The sequence below is a fragment of the Protopterus annectens genome, chromosome 7.part1 (assembly GCF_019279795.1).
Source record: "Protopterus annectens isolate FY-2018-M chromosome 7.part1, PAN1.0, whole genome shotgun sequence".
Taxonomy (NCBI): Eukaryota; Metazoa; Chordata; order Ceratodontiformes; family Protopteridae; genus Protopterus; species Protopterus annectens.
Genome location: NC_056740.1, coordinates 202,445,562 through 202,467,825, shown reverse-complemented (window position 1 = coordinate 202,467,825; position 22,264 = coordinate 202,445,562). Strand labels below are relative to the sequence as shown.

At 43.2% G+C, this 22,264-nt stretch overlaps 1 protein-coding gene across 1 annotated transcript in view; it reads left to right on the top strand.

Annotated features, from left to right (window-relative positions):
- RASSF1 (Ras association domain family member 1) overlaps window positions 1-22,264 on the top strand; it is a 1,450,617-nt gene that overhangs the window by 1,379,692 nt on the left and 48,661 nt on the right. The gene's annotated exons all lie outside the window — the stretch shown is intronic.

The following is a 22,264-nucleotide window of genomic DNA, read 5'->3' as shown; positions in this document are numbered from 1 at the left end:
TAATAAATCTTCCTGGTAGAAGGCTAGTGAGAGGAAGATAGAATATGACCCACCTCTGGCGAAAAATGGTGAAGCCTAACTAATGACGGAAGTGGAGTAGCCAAGCTGTCAACTGGATGGTCCGAAGAGAGGGATGGAGCTGCCCTGACATGTGAGTCAGTAAGTCTGGTTGTGGGTCCAGAATCCAAGGAGCATCCATGAGATAGGGATGGAGAAAGGGGAACCAAATTTGACGAGGCCAGTGTGGAGCAATCAGAATCATTTTGCTTCCCAAGGATTGCGCTTTCTGAATAACCTTTGACAGCAAAGGAACCGGAGGGAAGGCATATAGTATACCGGAGGGCCAATCATGGACTAGAGTGTCCCTGGGTGACTCCCCCTGAGGGGGGATAAGGGTGAAGTAGCTGCTGCATTTGGCATTGAGGGGGCTGGCAAAAAGGTCTCAGTAAGGCTGACCCCACCTGTGGAAAATCTCCTCCGCAACTTGCCAGTTCAGGGACCACTCGTGAGGCATCAGAATCGCTCTGCTTAGCCTGTCTGTGATCACATTGGACTTCCCCTGAATGTGCGTTGCTACCAGAAAACGTTGGGAAGACACTGCCCACTGCCACACTCACATGGCCTCTCTGCAAAGGGGGTACGACTTGGTTCCTCCCTATTTGTTCAGATACCATACCACCGACATATTGTCTGAGTGGATTGCAATAGTCCCGAGAGGAAGAAAGCTCTGGAGTGCTTGCAATGCTAGTAGCACTGCTCTCATCTCCAGGACATTGATATGCAGATGCATCTCATGCTCTTGCCACATGCCTTGGACTATCTCCCCTACCCCATCTGGGAGGTATCCGTGGTCACCGTAAGGAATGAAGGGCTTTCCTGCATTGAGATTGTCGGTGTGAAGCCACCAACTGAGATCCTGTTTGCACCTGTCTGTGAGCAGAATAGAGTGAGAAAGTGGAAGACGTTGAGGAGACCACTGGGCGAAGAGTAGCCACTGAAGGAGCCTCATATGTAACCTTGCCAGAGGGACTAACATAATCGTAGCAGCCATCGTCCCCAACAATTGGAGGACCAATCTTGCCTTCACTCTTCTCAGAGGGAGCAAGGCATAAACCTGTTGTTGTAGGACTCCGATTCTTTCCTGTGTTTGAAATGCCCACATGAGGACCGTGTCTAATTTGGCGCCTATAAATGTGACATGCTGCAAGGGCAACAAAGCAGATTTTTCCCAGTTCAAGGTGATTCCCAAATGTTGACATAGGTTGATAGTAGCGTCTCTGGTCTGAAGTAGCGGATGCCTGGTGGTGGCAGTGAGAAGCCAGTCATCCACATATGGAAACACTTGGAATCCCTGATGTCTCAAGTGAGCAGTCACCACTGCCATGCATTTGGTAAACACCCTGGGGGCTGTGGTGAGACCAAAGGGCAGGACTCGAAACTGAAAATGACTGGCTCCCAGCCAGAAGCGTAGGTGACTTCTGGATGCCCTGTTCATCTTTATGTGGTAGTAAGCATCCTTGAGGTCAATGGAGCACATCCACACTTCTTTTCCCAACAATGGGAGAATAGATTGCAACGTGACCATTCGGAACTTGGACTTTTGCACATGGGTGTTCAATCGGCTGAGATCCAAAATGGGTCTCAGGTCCCCTGTCCTTTTTGGCACCAAAAAGAATCTGGAGTAAGTCCCTAATCCGATCTGGTCTGTGGGGACATGTTGGATGGCTCCATTTTCTAGCAGCTTTGAAACTTCTGAAGCTGCGGAATCCCTTTGACTGGGTGAACATCCAGGATTTTCTTGATTGGAGTGGGAGTTGATGAGAAGGGAATGACATATCCTCCGGAAATTATTCGTAGAACCCATTGGTCCTGGGTGATATCTTGCCAGGCCTCCGGGTATAGTGCGATTCGACCCCTGACTGGCTCAGGAAACTCACAGTTGGGCCTCCCATCAGGAGCGGCGGTAGGGAGAACCATGAAAGGAATCGCGGTCTCCCGAGTTGCGAGGGCCTCCTCTGCCCCTAGGGTGGCATCTACCTGAATAACCACCCCCTCCCCTGCCTCTGGAGGGGGGCTCACCTTGTGCATTGGGAAAAAACCTCTGTGATTTCTTGAACCACATCTTTCTACCCCTCTGGGCCTTGGGATAAGGCCTAGAGGGAAGGGAAAAATTAACTCCTATGGCAGACAGAGTTTTTCCCTCTTGCTCGCACCTAGTGAGAGTGTCTTTCACCTTGGTTCCGAACACAGAGGAACCATCAAACGGGGCGTCGGTGAATGTAGACTTGAAGGCCTCCGCGAAATGACAAAGGCGCATCCAGGCATGTCTCTAAGAGCGACTCCTGAACTTGCTGCCCTACTCGCTCCCTCGGCTGCATAAGAGATCAGCCTCATGGAAGAGTTTGCAATAGAACTGAGGGTAGACATCTGAGTGTTGACCTACTGAGCCACAGCCTCAGAAACGTTACCCATTAGAGTATCTCTAAACTCCTTTAGGAGATCTCTTTGGAGCCGTGTAATGTGTGATAAGTAATTCAGTGACCACAAAGTAAAGGCCGCTGAAGAAAACATACACTTCCTATACCGGTCCATAGTCCTAGACTCCTTGTTAGGGGGATGGACGGTGGAAGAAGTCTCAGCTGATTCCTTCTTGGTGGCTGCTGCCACCACCATGGCATCCACAGGGACTCCTTTGGATAGAAATTTCTTATAAGGAGGGGCAGACAAAAATTTATTGGGTCTCCTGGGAACTGGTTCCACAGAGTCAAGGGTTTCCCACACCCTTCGACAAACCAGATCCAGGAGCTCGTCGAAGGGTGGAGACACCCAGGAGGCAGAGGGCTGAGCACCAAAGGCCTTCAGGAACACTGACTCCTCTTCGGAGGGGGCTTTGGATGGCCAGTCACCTCTTTGCTTCAAAATCTCTAGGATGTCAGAGAAAGAAACATCCTCAGAGGATGACTTAGGGGACCCCTCCGATTCCTTGAGGTTGGTGTCTGACGTGAGAGACTCATCTTGGGAATCTATGTGCTTCCTCCTGCACTTTCTCTTTCTGGGTGGCTCCTCAGGCAAAAACTCTGAGGGGCCCTCAGAAATATGGGGACCACTCGTGGGGGTACCCTGAGGCCTTGGGACTCTGCTGTCAAGAGATAGAGGACAATCAGTGACATACACCAGTGCTGTAGGGGACAGAGTGAGTGAACTGTATGATGCCTCCGACTACCTGGCCAGCGCGCTCCGCATGGCCTCGAAAGCTGGTCCTCCCGGGTCCAAAGATCGACCAGCCTCTGAAGCCGAGACAGGAGTCAGGCTTCCCTGGGCCGAACCACCGAGAGGGAGACTAGGAGCCGAGAGATGTCCCGAAGCTGTCCCTCAGGTCAGACCAAGGAATCCTGAGTCCTGAACCCCGTGGACGACGCCGACAGGGTCGGAGCTGACGTCAGAACCAATAAGCCAGGAGGGGCTGTCGGAACTGACCTAGAGACATCACACGGAGATGAGCACTCCGGCTCCGAAAGCTGAGATGCATTTGGAGGAGGAAGTATTGATGTAGGTAGAGGGACTGGCTCCGGAGCCAACTAGGTCGGAGCCGAAAACAAATTTGCCAGTACCGGTGACTGAAGAAGTCTCTACACCACTCTATCGACATCCACATCCGATAAGGTCCTGGAGGATTTGGAGGATAGGGAAGGAGATCGTGACCTCCTGTCTGAAGGAGACCTGCGAGGAGGAAATACCAACATAATGCTAGGTGACTGGCTCCGAACAGGCTCCAAGAAAATTGGAGCAGAAGCAGGTTCCATAACCACTGACACTTCCTGCAGCCCCGATGACAATGGAGCAGAGGATGTCGTTGAAGATTTTGCTGTTTTCTCCGGTGGCTCCGATGATACTGATGGAGCCGGGGATCGCTTTTTAGCCTTGGAAGATTTAGCTTTTGATGGAGAAGACTTAAAGCTGGAAGCACTCTCCAAACCCTCCTCGAAGGAGGGTTTCAGAAGTCCCTTCAAAATCAATTTGTTCTTCCTTTCCTGAAGAACACGCGGGCTAAAAGCATCACAAAAACTACACAATTCCTAGAGGTGAATCGCTCCCAGACAGTACACACAAACAGAGTGTCCATCAGTGATGGACATCTTATAACTACACTTGGTGCACTTCTTAAAGCCCGAGGGCTTATGCTCCTTGGTATCTTTAGACATAGTTACCACAAACACCGAGTAACTAACTCAAAAACTAGACCAACGGTCAAACAGCCACAAGCGCGGGAACAGGACAAACAAACAGTACACCACAAGACCTCTAACTAAAACGGTCCTAGACACAAGTACAAGGGGAGGACTAATTCCTCTAATTTAAACGTTTTTAGCCCAAGGGAAAAAGTTAGCACACAAGGAAAGCAAGGGGACAGACTAGGTCCTCTAACTGAAACGGGCCTAGCCTGTTGGAAACAGCTAGTGGGATACTACAAGAACACGCTATAAGAAAAAACAACTTTTCCACAACACAGTCCAAGAAACACGCACAATTAGCTATGATAATAGCCTTTTTTTTTTTTGCAAAAAACTTCTCTGCTATAAAGAAGAAAAGGTACTTAGCCACAGCCAAGAGCAAGACCATGTCCGAGCTACACGAGTGGCAAACGAGATCTGGAGATAGAGGGCAGTGCAGCATGGGATACCATCTTAGCCCAGCCAATAGAAAAACTTCGAGCTAAAGTATGGCCGAGTCGGAGCCGACATTCGGCTCCGAACCCACGGGTAAGAATATAGGTGAGATTGGACTACATAACATCACATATTCTGAATTGTGTAATTTATTTAAAATGCATGTACTGGTTTCATTTAAAAATTTATAGATTTATTTTACTATCTGTACTTCTGCACATTTATCATTGCTGAAAAGGAACAACTTTTGGTCTAGTCTACTTACTTGCTAATTAATATTTTGCACAGAATACCTAGAACTCTGATGTGTGATACATATAGTATTTTGAACTGTAGGTTTTGGGAATGAGTTCCGATGAATGGAGAAGACACCAGTTATAAAATGGAATACTTTGATTCTACATTCCAGGATATTATATCTATCACATAAACCAGACCCTTCCATTTTTCATTTCATAATTTTGCCTTTTTTCCCTTTTTTGTTTGACTTACTGTTTCCCATTCATATCAGTGGGATGTCATAACTGAATAGGGCTTTACATAGCTTTTATATATTTTTATGAATGAGTTGTGTAATGGGTGGCTTTCTGCAGACTTTTGAGATAATTTTTAACTTATATAAATAGTCAGGTATGTTCATAGTGTTACATTAGTAGTCTACTGAGGGTTACATTTAAATATGTCAGTTTTATAGTTTATATATGTTTTAAGGTAAGTTTAATTTAATTTACATTCTGTACTTAGAACAATGTCTGTTTTTTTATGGTAAGGCTGTTTTTGGATTGATGTAGCTGTGGTTTTCATTATTTTATTGTTTTATTACATATTTATTCTAACTTTGTTAAAGGATGGCACAGTGGTTATCATTGCTATTTCACAGCGCTGAATTGGACAGTTAAATCAGTAATGGAATCTTCTGAGTGAAATCTGCACATCCTCCTCATGTTATCATAGGTTTTTGCAGAATGCTGAGGTTTCCCTATATATGTCGAAGACATGCTATAGGTGAATGGGCAATCCTCCAGATCATCCAGATGCAATGTGTAATGTGCAATGCCAAAGACATGTGCAAGTAAGTATGTGTAAACATATCTGCTCTCACTCCAAAATAAAGAAAAGAAGCCTGAACACGAAGCATAAAGAGAGTCAACTGCACATTAGGAATTTAAACAAGAGTACACATTTTAGCCACTGGACATACAGACTGTGGACATTGGGGCAGACATTTAGTCAGGGGGATGGGGTTGTTACAGGTGTTATTTCTTCTTACCCCAGAAATACAGTAACCTCAATCATGATTATGTTATCAATGAGGTGCAGAGGTGCAATCCTGATTCAGATAATGTCAGGCAACAAAATCTGAGAGAATATCAAGAATGGTATGAGGTTAAAGGCAATGCAGTCTGGCTGGACTACGAGAAAACACCTCCAATTATGCTAATGATGAAACTAATTAAAGTAAAGAATATGCTGGATGTACCATATTTGTATAACTTGATGCTGGAGCTTTTTTCCCCGGGCCGCCGCTGAACATGAACCTGGTCCAGTCAGAATTTTCTGGTTAACAAATGTAAAATAAGTAAATAAATAATTTGGTTACATTTATGAAGCATTTAAAAATGCAGATCAGAAGGTCATGCATTATTTAGAAAGTGCTAAAGTTGATACCTTACTGAATAGTACTAGCTCTCAGATGGTTAAGTCAGTTCAAGCAAAGGCTAAGCATGTCTGAAAATAGGGTGTATTTAAAACAGTGGAAGCTCCAAGCTGATTGCTTCTATGAAGGGATCACTCTGAATGTAAAAGGGCAACAGTTATCATGTTATTTTCAGTGCAAATTAAGGATGAAGTGTGCAGAGCCAAAGGTAATTTTTGTGTGTGTGTTGTGTGTGTGTGTGTGTGTGTGTGTGTGTGTGTGTGTGTGTGTGTGTGTGTAGAGTAAGGTTTCTGCAAATATTCTTGACATACAGGATACAATTTATTTCTTTATACTGAGAGAACTAGGGAATCTTTTTCAATGCTTGCTGAGATAAATTTTGAGAGCCTATGAGGTACACTCTAAGCCTACTAGGGACTTTTTTCAGAGACATACTGGGAACGTGAGGTGGGCATCTATGGATCATAACACAGCTTTTGCCACTGCTAAGCTCTCTGCCACCCCCCCCCCCCAGCTACTCTGAGAACTTGGCTTCCTTTGTTATTTATTAATCACGTACAAATTACAAGTGTTGGCTTTTCTAACTCTGGGTAGCTGTACGTTGATTAGCCATCTTCTTGCCTATGGGATAAGAACCCATTTATTTAAAGTCTGGGTGTTGGAATCTTGACAGATTGTGGCTTTACTCTCTAGTGCTTTTTTTCATGATTTGATTGTTCCTCAGCCTGAGTTTATCTGATCTCATTATGTGTGACCTTACAGACCTCCTGTTGTTCTCACATCCTGCTTAACACTGGAACAATGAAGTTGCTGACTTGTAAATTTTTTTCTTTCTTTTTTAATAAAACAAGTGTTGAGCAAATACTGTTAGTTGACTGTTGATTGACTACAATGACATAATTTCCTTTTTTTTGAAAACTGAAACATGAACAAGTTTTTTTTTGGGGTGGGGGATATCTCAAGTGCTGGACTCCCTGACTGATTCTTTGTTTAAAATTTCTGTTAGAAAAGCCTGCTTCCATTTACTTTTATGAAAGTCAGTTTTGTGAAATCTGCAAATAACATCTTCAGGCTTTTATTGGTTCTCTGGATTGCCATTACATTATACATCTCATTTCTGTATGTTTAATACTGCATACTCTCCCAGATTCCTGTATAACATTTTCTAACTTCTACTACCAGTGTTGTTTGTGGAGTGTTCCAAGTTACTAACATTATTTAATTTCAGTGAAAGTATTATGCCTGAGGCATTTTAATTGCTGATTTCAAATTTTAAGCATATTCTAATCCCAATGCCAGTTTTAGGTAAGTCGTCATCCTTCCTAACAGATAAAAGCACCTAGTTTGCTCCTTGTATGTAAGGAGCATGAACTACAATATCTCCTGTCTCATCTGGTGAGGGGAAATCTGTTCTTTCTGTCTACCAACACCCAAGGTTCCCACAGAAAATTCTCATTTGGTACTTACCATGTTTTTCACTTTTATTTTTTGTGCTTTAGTAAAACGTTCTAGAGTCTGCAGTTGGCACAGATGGTAAAGGCTGTGAGCTGATGTTCCTGTGGTACAAGATTTGACTCCCTCAGCCATCATTTCCTCACTGTGTGACCCTGAACAAGTAACATAACTAGACAATGATCCTGGGTCACGTCTGAAAAGGGGTTGTGTGCCCAGTAAGCCTACATGGTTAAATGGGTATTGTTATTAATAGACATTTCCTGTACCCCTCCCTCCTTAAACTGTTTCTGATGGCAGAGCTGGCTACATCTCCCAACAACAGTCCTCAGTGATCACTTCTTTTCATGGGCTAAAATTACCCTTATAACCCTTGCACATTTGGTCAGTAAGAATGCCCTACCAGACAGTGCATTTGTGACTGAAGCTCATGGCATTTGGGCTGTCTGAAAACATTGTTAAAGCCTGATGTCCTTGACACGTGTAGTTTCATCTCTAAATTATAGATTTTCAGAAGTTATAAACCTGGATTAAGGTTTGTTGGTGGTGGTAGACTCTTAGTTAACACTCACCTGCACCCTCCCTGTCTGGGATTAACCACTTCATTGCTGAACAGGGTCAGTATGGTTCAACTGCACAGATCAGCCCTAGGTTAACCCACTAAATTTTTCATTTAAGCACATTAATTATCCTCATCACATCTGGCCTGCTTTCTGGCTTATTTAGCTTGCTAGGGAAGCTTATACTTAGTTGTTTTTATGAGTACAACCAGTTAATGAAACAGTCCCTTTCTGATCAAGATATTACACTATATTGTTACTATGCCTAACACAGTTATGAGGGTTCCAGTTGTGCGGCATGTGTGCAAAACAAAACTATGACTCATGCTTTGATTGACTGAATAGCAAATAAGTACATCTAATAAGTGCATCTCTCCCTCTTCATCTCTGTCTGTCTTAGCTAAGACATTTAGTAATAACTGCCCACACCTGTCCAGATAATCCTTTAGAAGGCTTTAGTCATTATCACTCCTTATTAATGGTAGACCTAGATTCTTTCTTAGGAAGTATGGTGCTCACCTAGAGTTATCAGTCATTGCTTGGACCACTATATGTGCCTGTTAAAAAAGGTGCATGACAGCCTACACCTCCACACCAAATTATTGACTGGCATTCAGGATAAAATCTTCTTTGATTCTACTAGAAAGCTAAGAGGTCACAGCTTTTCTTGGCCTGAAAAATAAAATAAAATGGAAAGGTAGAGATGTTGTCTGGGAAAAATCTCAAATCTTCTGGCCTTCCTTGATGGAAACAATAACAGGCAGTGATAAAATAAGCAGCAAAGATTCCCAAATCCCCCATTTATAAAAAGGCAGTACTTATCACTCACTTATCCCATCATTTCTGGTAGGAAAAAACAAAACTGGGATATATATCTAACCTCTTCCCCATCTCTGGAAGCTTCCTGCTTTCTGTTGACTAAAATCCCTTGGCTGAAGATCTGTTTGATGGTCTGCATTTCATAAACACAAAAGCCATTTTCCTCCTGTATTAGACCAACATGTACAAAAGGAATTCTCATCTTTCAAGTTCTTTTCTCACACCCCATTTTCTTGTTAGGAAGATGGCCATTTTTTAGACTAAGAACATATATTGTACTCACCGTAACAGAGGCTAGGGGCTTGATGGGTTCCTTCATTTTTGTCTTTCCAAAAAGTGAATACCAATTCCTTTGGCAGTCCCTTGGTATATATTTAAGCAATACTGCATGGCAGAGAGTAGACAATTCATATGTGGTGTATGCTGGTTGGGGAGAATTGTTTACTCATAAGAGTACAGCCTGAATAACCAAACTAGAACGCCTCAACTTTGAGTAAATAAGCGAATAACTCACAACCCTATAATGGTATTGTTTTAAAAAGAAGTGTCTTACCTTTTTAAAGTAACACCACTGTACCAAACAAAATGCATTTCCTCATCTGTCAGTCTGCACTGATACAATTATGCTGGAATGGCTTTACGATGTACTGTGTTCATTTGCACACCAGTGACCATGTAGACAAATTTACAGTGCATTGAGATACTGCAATGTATGCTACTGGAAATGTAACAACATAATGAAAAAAATGAGCAACTTCTTAATGCACTTTTGAATGAAAGAAATTACATACTTAATACACAATTCAATGTATTTAAGGGGGTTATATTAAAAATAAATAAAATGCTTTAGATCTGTTTCTATACTTAGTGGTGATTATGCATGGTGGTAGTTACTTGGAATCATTTAACCACAGTCATTTTGCCTTCTGGGTAGAGTGCTGTACACTTCAATGGGAGGTAAAAATACATCCACTGTGTAATTGTAACCTCTCTTTCTCTACAGGCAAAGTTTCTACAGCCTGAAAGCATGTGACAATTGTTTAATTCTAAGGTTTCAGCTGACAGAGAGGGTTAAAGGCCTGACTATTACCTAGACCACCTGAGTAAGGTGCGTATTGGAGTTCACAGGGTGTGGGGAAAGGAATGATGAGGCTGAGCCTGCTCACCTTTCCCGGCAGGGGAGAAGGTTGTGGGACAACAAGTAGGCAGGTCTACATTGCTCTTCTAGTTTTGAAGGAGCCCAGAACAGGAGTTCAGCGGAACACTCTCAGTTACCGCATTTGATGACTGCTATCAGCCTCCTATACAATGTCAGCACAGGGAGGGGCACAGGCAATAATTTGATGGAGTTAGAGCTCTGTGAGCAGTGGCGGTTTCTAGGCTCCTTCTCCTCCTGCAGCAGATTCTTCATTGCTGGCTTAAGGGGGGGGGGTAAAGACCCACCTAGACAGGTTAAATACAGAGGTGAACTGTTTGACTGTGCCTGCAGATATGTATGTGTGTTGGGGATGGGCAAGCTTAGGAGAACCCATGCAGAAGCTATCAAGAGACTAACCCTTACAAAAACAAAAATTATTTCCTTTCTAATGTTGCTAACTGATAAGGACTTTAGGACAGTGAGACAATTTTCAACATTCCAGTGCTGGCCAGAATCATGGAAGAAAACTAATGAAGTTTATAAACAAGTATGGGATTTTTTCAGTTCTAAGTGGTTTCAAGTATTGTCATGATTCTGTAATCGCCTTACTGTGGATTACTGATCCCATACACACAGAGTAACATCCAATTAATAGCTAATTTTTGTTTTCTTTACAACAGCATTTGACATTTCTTTCCATTCACTGTTAACTGCCTTCTGAAGAGAAACCCTTGTTTGCCAATTGTACGAGGTGAAAGACTGCTAATGTCAGTATCAATATGATATACCCTAATTTAAGTCTTGCTTACGTCCTGGGACCACTTTTATTTTACATTTTTATTAATGGCCTCTCTTGGGACTTACTGCATGCCATGTTATACTCAGATGACCTGCTGTAGCTCATGGCATCCATTTTGCTCTGCAATAAAATTTTTACAGGGTCAGGAATTGTTTTCTATCCCAACAGTTGACTATCACAATTAAAAAGGCATAGTCGTCTTTTTTGATAATCTGTTAAAAGTCAGCCATTTCAGCACCTCTAAATATATTATTTCTAACAGAGTCTGTTACTTAGATCACTGATTTCAACTATCTTGGGATCTGGCTAAATTCACTCATCATTTTGAATTGATAAAAACTAAGACCTTGCCTCAGATGAAAGCTGCCTGTAAAGATCCATCCCTCCAGTGAAGATGAGTTGCATCTGAATCCTGTAGCAACCCCATGAATAACTGATCCATGAAGTTTACTGGCTAGGTAAGAAATAGAAGTAAATTGCCAGGCCGTTCCTCTATATAACACCAACACTGCACACACATCTGAGGACAATTTAGAGTCACTAATTCACCCACCACATTGTCTTTGTATGGCTGCTTTCTACTGAAGTCATAGCAGATAAAGTACTAGCAAAACTCTTATTGCCAGACTGATGTATAGTCTTTTACTACTGATCTGGGGCTGTTAAGCAAACATTGACCATCTGCAAAGCTGTTTAAACTCATGAGAATATTGTTGTTTCTCCTTAGCTAGCACTAAATGGCTTCTTAAGGCTGACATTTCAGCCTTCCTGTTTGCCTAGATGCTGCTCAGTTTAATCTACACTGGCAACTACAAACTCCTCAGCAAAAGCTTAGGTTCATAGGTAGGTACTAGGCTATCTGCCCAAGGGCATTTATAGGCCTAGCCAGAATGTGTTGGCTTTCGCCTCCCTTTTTAGATTAGTTTCCTGGGCCTTTGTCCAGCAGGGCCATTGAAGTGATCCCAGGGGTAAATTTACGATTTCCCATCCACTCGTCAAGATTGCTCTTGAAGAGAGTCAGTGAGGGGCTTTGCCTAACATAAATTGGAATTCTATTCCAGAGCGAGGGAAGTCTCTGGGACAGGAATCTATCCCTCCAGCATGTCCTGTTTATTGTTGTGCTGAGGTTTAAATCCCTGGAGCATGTGGCTCTAAGAAATTTGGTTTTCTTGAGGTGGAGCATGTCCATTAATTCTGGGTTGGACATGGCCTTGTATGTCAGGCAGAGATCACCTCTGAGTAGGCAGTAAGCAACCGAGTAAAGCTGGAGTTTCTTTAGTCGAGCAGCATAGGGGATCTGTTTGAGGCCCACGATCCTCTTGGTGAGGTACTTCTGTGGTCTTTCCAGCTGTTGCAGGTGTCGAGTAAGGTACATTCCAAATGGGGCATTGTACTCTATTATGGGCCTGATGAGCGATGAGTAGAGGGGCACAACGACCTCTCTTGATCTAGATGTGAACCCTTTCATGATTAGGTGGGCTACATAGAAGGATTTTCTAACCACTTTGGCAATGTGATTATCAAAGGAGAGGTTGCTATCTACCTGGGTCCCCAGATCCCTAATTACATCTTCCGTACTTAGTGGATTACCACCTATGTGATAGTTCATGGGCACTTTGTTTTTCCCAAAGGGGATGACTATGCACTTTTTTGGCATTTAGCTTGAGACCATGGTTCTGACACCAGGTATTTGTCTCTGTGAGACCCTTCTGGAGGATGTCTGTGTCAGCCAGAGAGTCGATTATGGCCCCCAGTTTGCAATCATCTGCGAACTTGGTCAGCCATAGTCCTCCCGTGCTTGCCTGTACCTCAGAGAAGTATATACCGAACAGGAGGGGTCCCAGGACTGAGCCCTGTGGGACGCCACGTGTAACCGGTTTAGAGTCGGACATGGCACCCGCAACTCTGACCATGTGAGTTCTATCTGTGAGCCAGTTGGCAACCCATCTCGTGACATAAGGGTTAATGTTCAAGCTGGTAAGCTTATCTATAATGCCAGAGTGGGGAATGGTGTCAAAGGCCTTAGTGAGGTCCAGGCAGGCTGTGTGGACTACCTTTCCCTCATCTATGGCCTTGGTATCTGTTTCAAAGAAGTCAACTAGTTTAGGAGGCAGGATCTGCCTTTAACAAAGCTGAATTGGGTAGGGTCTAGTGTCTGGAGGTTCCCAATGTCTCTGTTATTGAATTCCATGATGGTGCGCTCCATAGCTTTGCAGACCAGGATAGTCAGGCTTATAGGGCGATATCCTTGCTGTATGCCATTCTTTGGGTACATAGCCTGTGGTAAGACTGAGTTTGAACAGTGAATTTAGGTGAGGGTTTAGTTCATATTGGAGCTCGTGTAAGACGCAGCCTGGGATACCATCCGGTCCCATTGATGCTGTGTTTTTGGCTTTGGAGAGGGCTGTTTTCACCTGTGTGGCTGTGATGTCTGGGGCACTACATTCTTCTGGGATGGACACGGGCCCTTTTGGGGGTGGTGGGGGGTGAAGTTTGCACTGAACCTGTCAGCCAGGATGTTGGCAATGTCAGCTGGTTCGGTGTATTTTTTGCCATTTTGCACTAGCTCAGAGCAAATCTGAGAGTTGCCACCTAGATTCTTGACATAGCTAAAGAAGGCTTTGTGATTATCTTTTGAATTTTTGGCAATTTTTCTTTCGAAACTGGCCTTGGATGATTTTATGGGGGATAGTAGTTTCTTGCTAATACTGATCAGGGATGCCTTTCCTTTTTGGGATTTTGCTCTATCATGTAATAGTTTCCTCCTTCTGTTGTATAGCTTATTTATGGCCGGGGACCACCAGACTGATTTCCTCTTTTTGGAGGAGTGAGTCTTGGTTTTACTTGGGATGACTCAATCCATGCATTCCTGTAGGTGCTCATAGAATGCATTTGTAAAGGATTCTGTGGTTTGGGAAGCATTATCCTTTAGCAAGTGGGCTTTGAAACTTTCCACCTCGGTCTTGAGAAGTGTGAAATTTGCTTTTGAAAAGTTTTTCACAGTGGTTTCCTTGACTGGGGGTGGGGTCGGGATGTGGATGTCCAGTGTGATTAGTTTATGGTCTGATCTTACCAGAGAGGGGTTTACCTCTGGTGTGGAGCACTGATCCCCCATGTTGGTGATGATCAGGTCCAATATGTTGTCACCTCTTGTGGGAGTGGTGACCAGTTGTTCCAGGGCTTTTGAGTTTATAAACTCTAGGAAGTGTTGGGCAAAGGAGTTTGTACTTGAGTAGTTTTCCCAGTCAATGCTTGGGTAGTTGAAATCACCCAATATCATGGTGTTTGGTAGGACCTTCATATTTTCCAATGTTCTCAGGAATGCTGAGTGGGGGTCCTGAGACAAGGTGGGTGATCTGTAGCAAGCTACAATCTGAAAGGCAGCTTTGCCCAGTGTTAATTGCACATGGATGGTCTCCGAGGCCTTGTGCTGTGCCACTAACCTGGAGGTGTGGGTATCCTTTATGAAAATGGATGCACCCCCTCCTTTTGTATTTCGGTCCGGGTTCTGGGGCTGAAAGGTATGGTATGAGTTGTAGTCTGGTAGTGCTGGGGTGCTCTCTGGAGCCTTGAACCAGGTTTCTGTTACTGCACTGATATTGATTTTCTCCATGCTGAGGGTGCCTCGAGTGAGTGCATTTTGAGGTTTAGACTTCTGGCATTGAGTAGCATTACCCTCAGTTTTTGGTTTCTTGTGTTGTTTATGGAGGTGGGTTTGTCTTTTGAGCCTTGCCTAAAAAAGCACTATGGGGGTGGCAAGAGCCTTGGCCAGTATTCGAAAGCCTAAGGATGACAGGTGCAAGCCATCTCTGGTGAAGCAGCATGGCTTGTCGAGCATGACATCCCAGGCTGATAGACACTGGATCCCCTTTGAACGACACCAATAACTTAGCCAATTGTTAAAATTGATCATTTTATCTTTATACTGTGGCATCATTCTTGGTGAGGGTAAGATGCTACTCAGGGTCAGGGTCATACCGGCCTGGGCTACATGATCAGAGAGCTCCTCTATGTCTCTTTTCATGTAGTCCAGGGAGGTACGACTCAGGTCATTCACACCAACATGGACAATGACAGAATCATATTTGTACTTGTTTTGGCATGACGAGTGCCTGTGTTGTGTGGCGGATCCTGGCTCCAGACAGGCAGCTTACAGTAACCTTCTCGTTGTTCAGTCTAGTGAGTGGGACGTCAGTGTGCCTGACAATAGAGTCACCTATTACTAGTGTATTGGGTGTGTTATTTAGCCTTAAGGGCTGTGATTGTGAGCACACTGACTTAGTGAAGTATGTGATACGTGGTTGTTGTTAGAGGGTGGAGGTTGCTTGGGTGTCTGCTTTGGAGGTCTCTGCTGCTTGGGTAGATTTTTATTTAGAGCCTCTGAGTATGTTTTTGTGTATTTATGTGTGTTGTTTGCTGCTGCAGACATGACTGGTCTATGCGAGACTGATAGTGTGGTGCAAGTGTTTCCCTTCTCCTCCTGACTGACTGTTCCAGTCTTGGGTTGAGAGATCTTGGCCTCCAGTTTGGCTGTATAGTTGCATCTCTCACGTACATTTGTGTTTGTTGGAAGGAGGAGAGGGTTGTCTGGGTTGGCCATCCTGTCATGATTCTGTTTCTTTAGCTCTCATAATAAAGTGCCATAATTCCTTTAAAATCAAAACCCATTATTAAAACAAGCAAAAAATGCTTTCCTTAGACTGTAGTATGCATTTTGGAGTATCTGCATGTTGAAAGAAATCTTCCTGAGCTGTTTGTAGCTACTTACTGAATATTAACTCAACTGAAGTTGTGGCTGTCTCTCTACCAAGTACTTTTTAAAATTTCTGTGTAGCCATTGATAGCAGTGGGGTTAGTTTCAGCTCATCACTAACATCCTGTCTTGCCTTATATAAGCGGTACATTTTGAATTATCTCTGCTTAATATCAGAGCTTTGGCCGGCTAACATCTACCTGAAATCAGCTGGATGTATAAGTGAATTTAAGTACACTTTTTATCTGCTCTTTTGCATATAGTACTGTATTTATTTATTTGTATTTTTCACTGAATATTAACTCAACTGAAGCTGTGGCTGTCTCTCTACAGTTAGTTCCCCACCCATCCTCCCTGTTCTTGTTTTGGTATTAATGTTGGTGGCTTTGAAATTGCCCACCCCTCTTGTAGATTTGTATTTAGATACTCCTTCTGGGCCCATCTCATTTGCTCATTCAACTCAGTGCAGTGAGATCATATTCTGATTTCAGGCACTCCTACTGTGTACAAAGAGAGCGTTGTAGGCTACACACTAAATTGCGGTAGCCTTTTCTGATCGTTTGCAGTCATTTAAAGCTGTTTTAAGTGTATATTTTCCTGTTTTGCCTTATCTTTTCAAAAAAAAAAATCCTTGTTTCCCACCTTTCTAAGCAAGCATAGTCCAGTTTTGAGGCTAGTGCTGAATTCAGGGCTGTGATACTAGTTTCTGAGTTGCCCATACCTTACATGGATAGAAGGAAGTTTCTCTGTTCACCTGTGAGAGAAGGGAGTTTTGAGCAACCTGTCTGTCCCTGGAGGAGTGGTTCCAGCCCAGAAGTTAGTAGTTTATTGGCCATTTTGGGCTAATTTCTATCTCTTTCATTTCCCTACTATAAAGACTGTGTTTGCATGGTTTTGCGCACCGGGCATTGTTGGTTAACTACGGTTAAATTATTCCCAGTCCCACTAAGTCTCCTCTTCAGTTTTTCCTTTGAAATTAGTAACTCTCAACCTAAGCACTCAAAAAGCATCTTACAGCCCAGCACTTGCTCAGACCTAATAGCAAGCACTAATATACCCTGACACTGATTGCCCAGCAGGGCAAGGCTCTTTATTCACCCCTCACCAAAAAAGCGACTAAACAGCTCACCCTACTATTCAGGCATGACCAAAGGGCAACTTCAGGTGCACTCTACAGTCCAGCTGGTGAATCGGGGTATCCTGAGGCAATGTTACAACTGCCTCATGTACACAGACAATCCTCTCCTCCTTCCACAAAACACTAACATATGCAAGAGATGCAATTATACAGCCAAACTGGAAGCTATGCTGTCTCCACCCAAGACTGGAACAGACAGTCAAGAGCAGAAGGTTAACACTTGCACCACAACTCCAGCCACACACAGACCTACTAAAACAGCACTGACAGACAAATACACAAAATCATACTCGGAGGCTCTAAATAAAAACCTGCAAAAGCATCAGAGGCCTCCAAAGCAGACACCTAAACAACCTGCACTTCCCGTCACAAACCAGACAACACATAAAACACTAAATCAGTGTGCTGCACAATCACAGCCTTTAAGGCAAAATAACATACCTAACACACTAGTAATAGGTGACTGTATAGTCAGGCACACTGACGTCCCACTCACTAGGCTGGACAAGCAGAAGGTTACTGTTAGCTGCCTGTCGGGAGCCAGAATCTGCCACAAGCACCCAGGTCACTCCAGAACAAGTACAAATATGACTCTGTCATTGTTCGTGTTGGTGTGAATTACCCGAGATGTACCTCTCTGGACTACATGAAAAGAGACATGGAAGAGCTCTCTGTTCATGTAGCCCAGGCTGGTATGACCCTGACCCTGAGTAGCATCCTGCCCTCACCAAGAATGATACCTCAGTATAAAGAAAAAATGATCAATTTCAACAATTGGCTAAGCTTCTGGTGTCATTCAAAGGAGATCCAGTATTTGTCAGCCTGGGATGACATGTTCGACAAGCCGCATTGCTTCGCAAGAGACGGCTTGCACCTGTCACCCCTAGGCTTTCGAATACTGGCTAAGGCTCTTGCTGCCCCCATAGTGCCTTTTTTAGGCAAGGCTCAAAAGTCAAACCCACCTCCGTAAACAGCACAATGAACAAAAAACTGAGGGTTATGCTACTCAACACCAGGAGTTTAAATCTCAAAATGCACGCGCTCGAAGTACTCCTCAGTATGGAGAACGTCGACATCTGTGCAGTAACAGAAAGCTGGTTCAAGGCTCCAGAGAGCACCCCAGCACTACCGGGCTACAACTCATACCACACATTTTGGCCACAGAACACAGACTGAAACACAAAAGGAGGGGGTGTATCCATATTCATCAAGGATACCTACACCTCCAGGTTTCTGGCGCTGCATGATACCTCTGAGATCATCCATGTGCAACTAACATCAGGCAAATCTGCAATGCAAATTGTGGCCTGCTACATATCACCCTCCATGACCCAGGACCACCACTCCATCTTTCTGGAGACACTGGAAAATATGAAGGTCCTACCAAACACCCTGATATTGGGCGATTTTAATTACCCTACCATTCACTGGGAAAACTACTCGAGTACAAATTTCCAGGCCCAGCACTTCCTGGAATTCATCAGTTCAAATGCCCTGGATCAGCTGGTAAACTCCCCTACCAGAGGTGAAAACATATTGGACCTGGTCATCACCAGCATGGGCGACAGGTGTTCCACACCAGGTCAACCTGTCACTGGTTAAATCAGACCATAAACTAATCACTCTGGATGTCCACACCCCACCACCACCCCAACTAAGGAAACCACAGTAAAAAACTTTTCCAAAGCAAACTTCACCTTACTTAAGACAGAGGTGGTAAGTTTCACAGCCACTACGCTAAATGATAACGCAGCCCAAGATGCATAAAACTTTACAAATGCACTCTATGAGAACCTACAAGAATGCATGGATCGTGCCATCCCTAGCAAAACCAAGACTCACTCCTCTAAGAGAAGGAAACCAGTTTAGTGGACCCCTGCAATAAACAGGCTATACAACAGAAGGAGGAAACTAGTTCAGAAAAAAAGCAAATCCCAAGAAGGAAAGACATCTCTGATCAGTATCAGTAAGAAAATGAGGTCCCTCATGAAATCATCCAAGGCTAACTTCGAAAGAAAAATAGCCAAGGATTCAAACGATAACCACAAAGCCTTCTTTAGCTATGTTAAGAATCTAAGTGGCAACTCGCAGATATGCACTGAACTAGTGCAAAATAGCACTAAATATACTGAACCTACTGATATTGCCAACATCCTGGCAGATAGATTCAGTGCAAACTTCAACCCCCCCCTCTCACCTCCAAAAGGGCCCACAACAATACCGGAAAAGTGTAGTGTCCCAAAAATCACAGACGCACAGGTGAAAACAGCCCTTTCAAAAGCCAAAAACATGTCAATGGGACCAGATGGTGTCCCAGGATGTGTCTTGCACGAACTACAGAACAAACTAACCCCCACCTAAACACACTGTTCAACCTCAGCCTCTCCACAGGCTATGTGCCCATAGAATGGCGCACATCAACGGTTATTCCTCTCCACAAAGGGTGGGCCACAACTGACCCTGGTAACTATTACCCCATAAGCCTGACTAGCCTGGTCTACAAGGCTATGGAGCACATCATCATGGAACTCATTAACAAAGACATTGGGAACCTCCAAACACTTGACCCTACCCAGTACGGCTTTGTTAAGGGCAGATCATGTCTACTAAACCTGGTTGACTTCTTCGAGACAGTCACCAAGGCCATAGATGAAGGGAAAGGTGGTTCACACAGCCTACCTTGACTTTGCCAAGGCTTTCGACACCATTCCCCCCTCGGGTATTACAGGAAAAACTCACCAGCCTAAACATAAACCCCTACGTCACGAGATGGGTTGCCAACTGGCTTACAGACAGAACTCACATGGTAAGAATAATGGGCTCCAGGTCCGACTCTAAACCAGTCACAAGTGGTGTCCCACAAGGCTTGGTCCTGGGACCCCTACTGTTCGGCATATACGTCTCAGAAGTACAGGCAAAACACAGGAGGATCATGGCTAACCAAGTTCTCTGATGACTGCAAACTGGGAGCCATAATTGACTCTCCAGCTGACATGGACATCCTCCAAAAGGGCCTTACTGAGGCGGACACATGGTGTCAAAGTCATGGCCTCAAGGTAAATGCCAAAAAATACATAGTCATCCCGTTTGGGAAAAACAAAACACCCACAAATTACCACATAGGTGGCAGCTCCCTTAATACAGAAGAGGTAATAAGAGATCTGGGGACCCAGATAGATAGTAATCTTTCCTTTGACAATCATATTGCCAAAGTAGTTAGGAAATCCTTCTATGTGGCCCATCTAATTACTAAAGGGTTCGCATCTAGAATTAAAGAGGTTATAGTGCCCCTCTACTCATCACTCATTAGACCCAACATAGGGTACAATGCCCCATTTGGGATGTACCTCACAAGACACTTCCAACAGCTGGAAAGACCACAAAAGTACCTCACCAAGAGGATTACTGGTCTCAAACATATGCAGCCCGACTCCGGCTGTATTCACTGGCATATCGCTTACTCAGAGGTGATCTCTGCCTGACTTACAAAGCCATGTCCAACTCAGAATTGATAGACATGCTCCACCTAAAGAAATCCAAGTCATTGCAAGCCACGCGCTTTAGTGAGCTAAACCTCGCCACAACAATAGAACATGCTGGAGGGATAGATTCCTATCACAGAGACTCCCCATGCTTTGGAACAAAATTCCAAATTACATCAGGCAGAGCCCCTCACTAACGCTCTTCAAGAGAAACCTTGACGAGTGGATGGTTAACAGAAAATACACCCCTGGGATCACTTCATTGGCTCTGCTTGACAGAGGATCAGTTAATTAATCAATGGGGTGGCGAAAGCTGACCACTCTGGCTAGGCTTATAAATGCCCTTGGGCAGATAGCCTAGTACCTACCTATGAACCTATGGATCTACTAGTTAAGTCTTCACTTAGTGTATTCTGCATGAATCGCTAACTGTGTACTATGTGAATAGCCTTTTTTTTCTCTAGTCCCTAAACCTTAATGGTCCTTTCCAATTTCTAGCCTTAATAACTTAAGCACCTCATAAAGCATTTTATCATTTAAGTAATGTAACATAATTCTGCAAGCTTTAAGTGTATCCATTTATTATTTTAGACTGCCTTCTGTTCATAACAGATAGAGCAGTAAATATTTTTTGGCAGTATTGCCTTTAACTTTTTCATGTACGTTCATGTTCTTTATGTCCAGTTGTGATGCTGGGTGTAGCTGGTGTCCTATAACCAACTCACTGCAGGTAACAGGCAGACAAACAATAAATAAATAAATGAGTGGAACATCTTCACAAAGAAAAATCTCACAAAGTCTGCACAGACCGCAGTCTTGTTGATGCTTAATTTCTGGGAAAGATTCATAGCAAAGTTCTACGCAAGCTAATAGCGATGATCCCCCAACTTGGCATACTCAACAATACAAACACTTTGTCAAGGTGTATATCTCTTCAAGAAAACCTGCTCTCAAAAGTTGCAGGTGTAACTTTAGCTTTTTTTTTTTTAATTATTATGGTTAATCAGTTAAACTTGTTTAGAAATGCTTGATTTTGTCTTATTAATGATTAATATTTTGTTTTCTTTTCTTTCTGTACAGCTATAACGTATTTTTCTGCACATGGTTATTCATTAACCTTATGAATTTCTATTTTAGTTTCCATTATTTTGTTTCCATCATCAGATGCCAACTTTCTAACACATAATTCTGTAACAAAAATCAACATTTACTACCTGCACCATTCTAAAATTTATAAAGAGATAAACAATATGATAACTTTTGATAACAGTCATTAGTGATGAGCACATTTTTCTTTAGCAGCCATGGAGCCTGTATGCCATCATTAACTGTAAGTAGGGTCTAGTGCAGTGCTAAGATTTAATATCAGACTATTACAAAAACTGCTGTAATATCCCAACATGAAATGCATTCCCAATTAGTTTTCTACTATAAAAATCTGACTTTTATTTACTAACATAGTTAACATTACTTATATTGAAGTGCTGTGAGACTTATTCTGACAAAAAATGCACAATTATCATATGCTTAAAAATGACAGCCATGATACTTCGATGCCGGTCACTGCTTCTTGCCTTTCACGTCTTTCTCAAAATTTTGCAGAATGACATGAATATGTTTACTGCCTTTTTTTATACTGCCACAGTTTTCTGCTAAGTAAATATATATGCTAAAACTCAAAGTCCATTATTACAAGTCAGTCAGTAGGCATCCTTTATGGCAGACTTTTAAAGATAAATCATTTCTGAATGCTCCAGTATTAAGTTCAAGCCAAATTATTAGAATTTGTTTTGTATGAT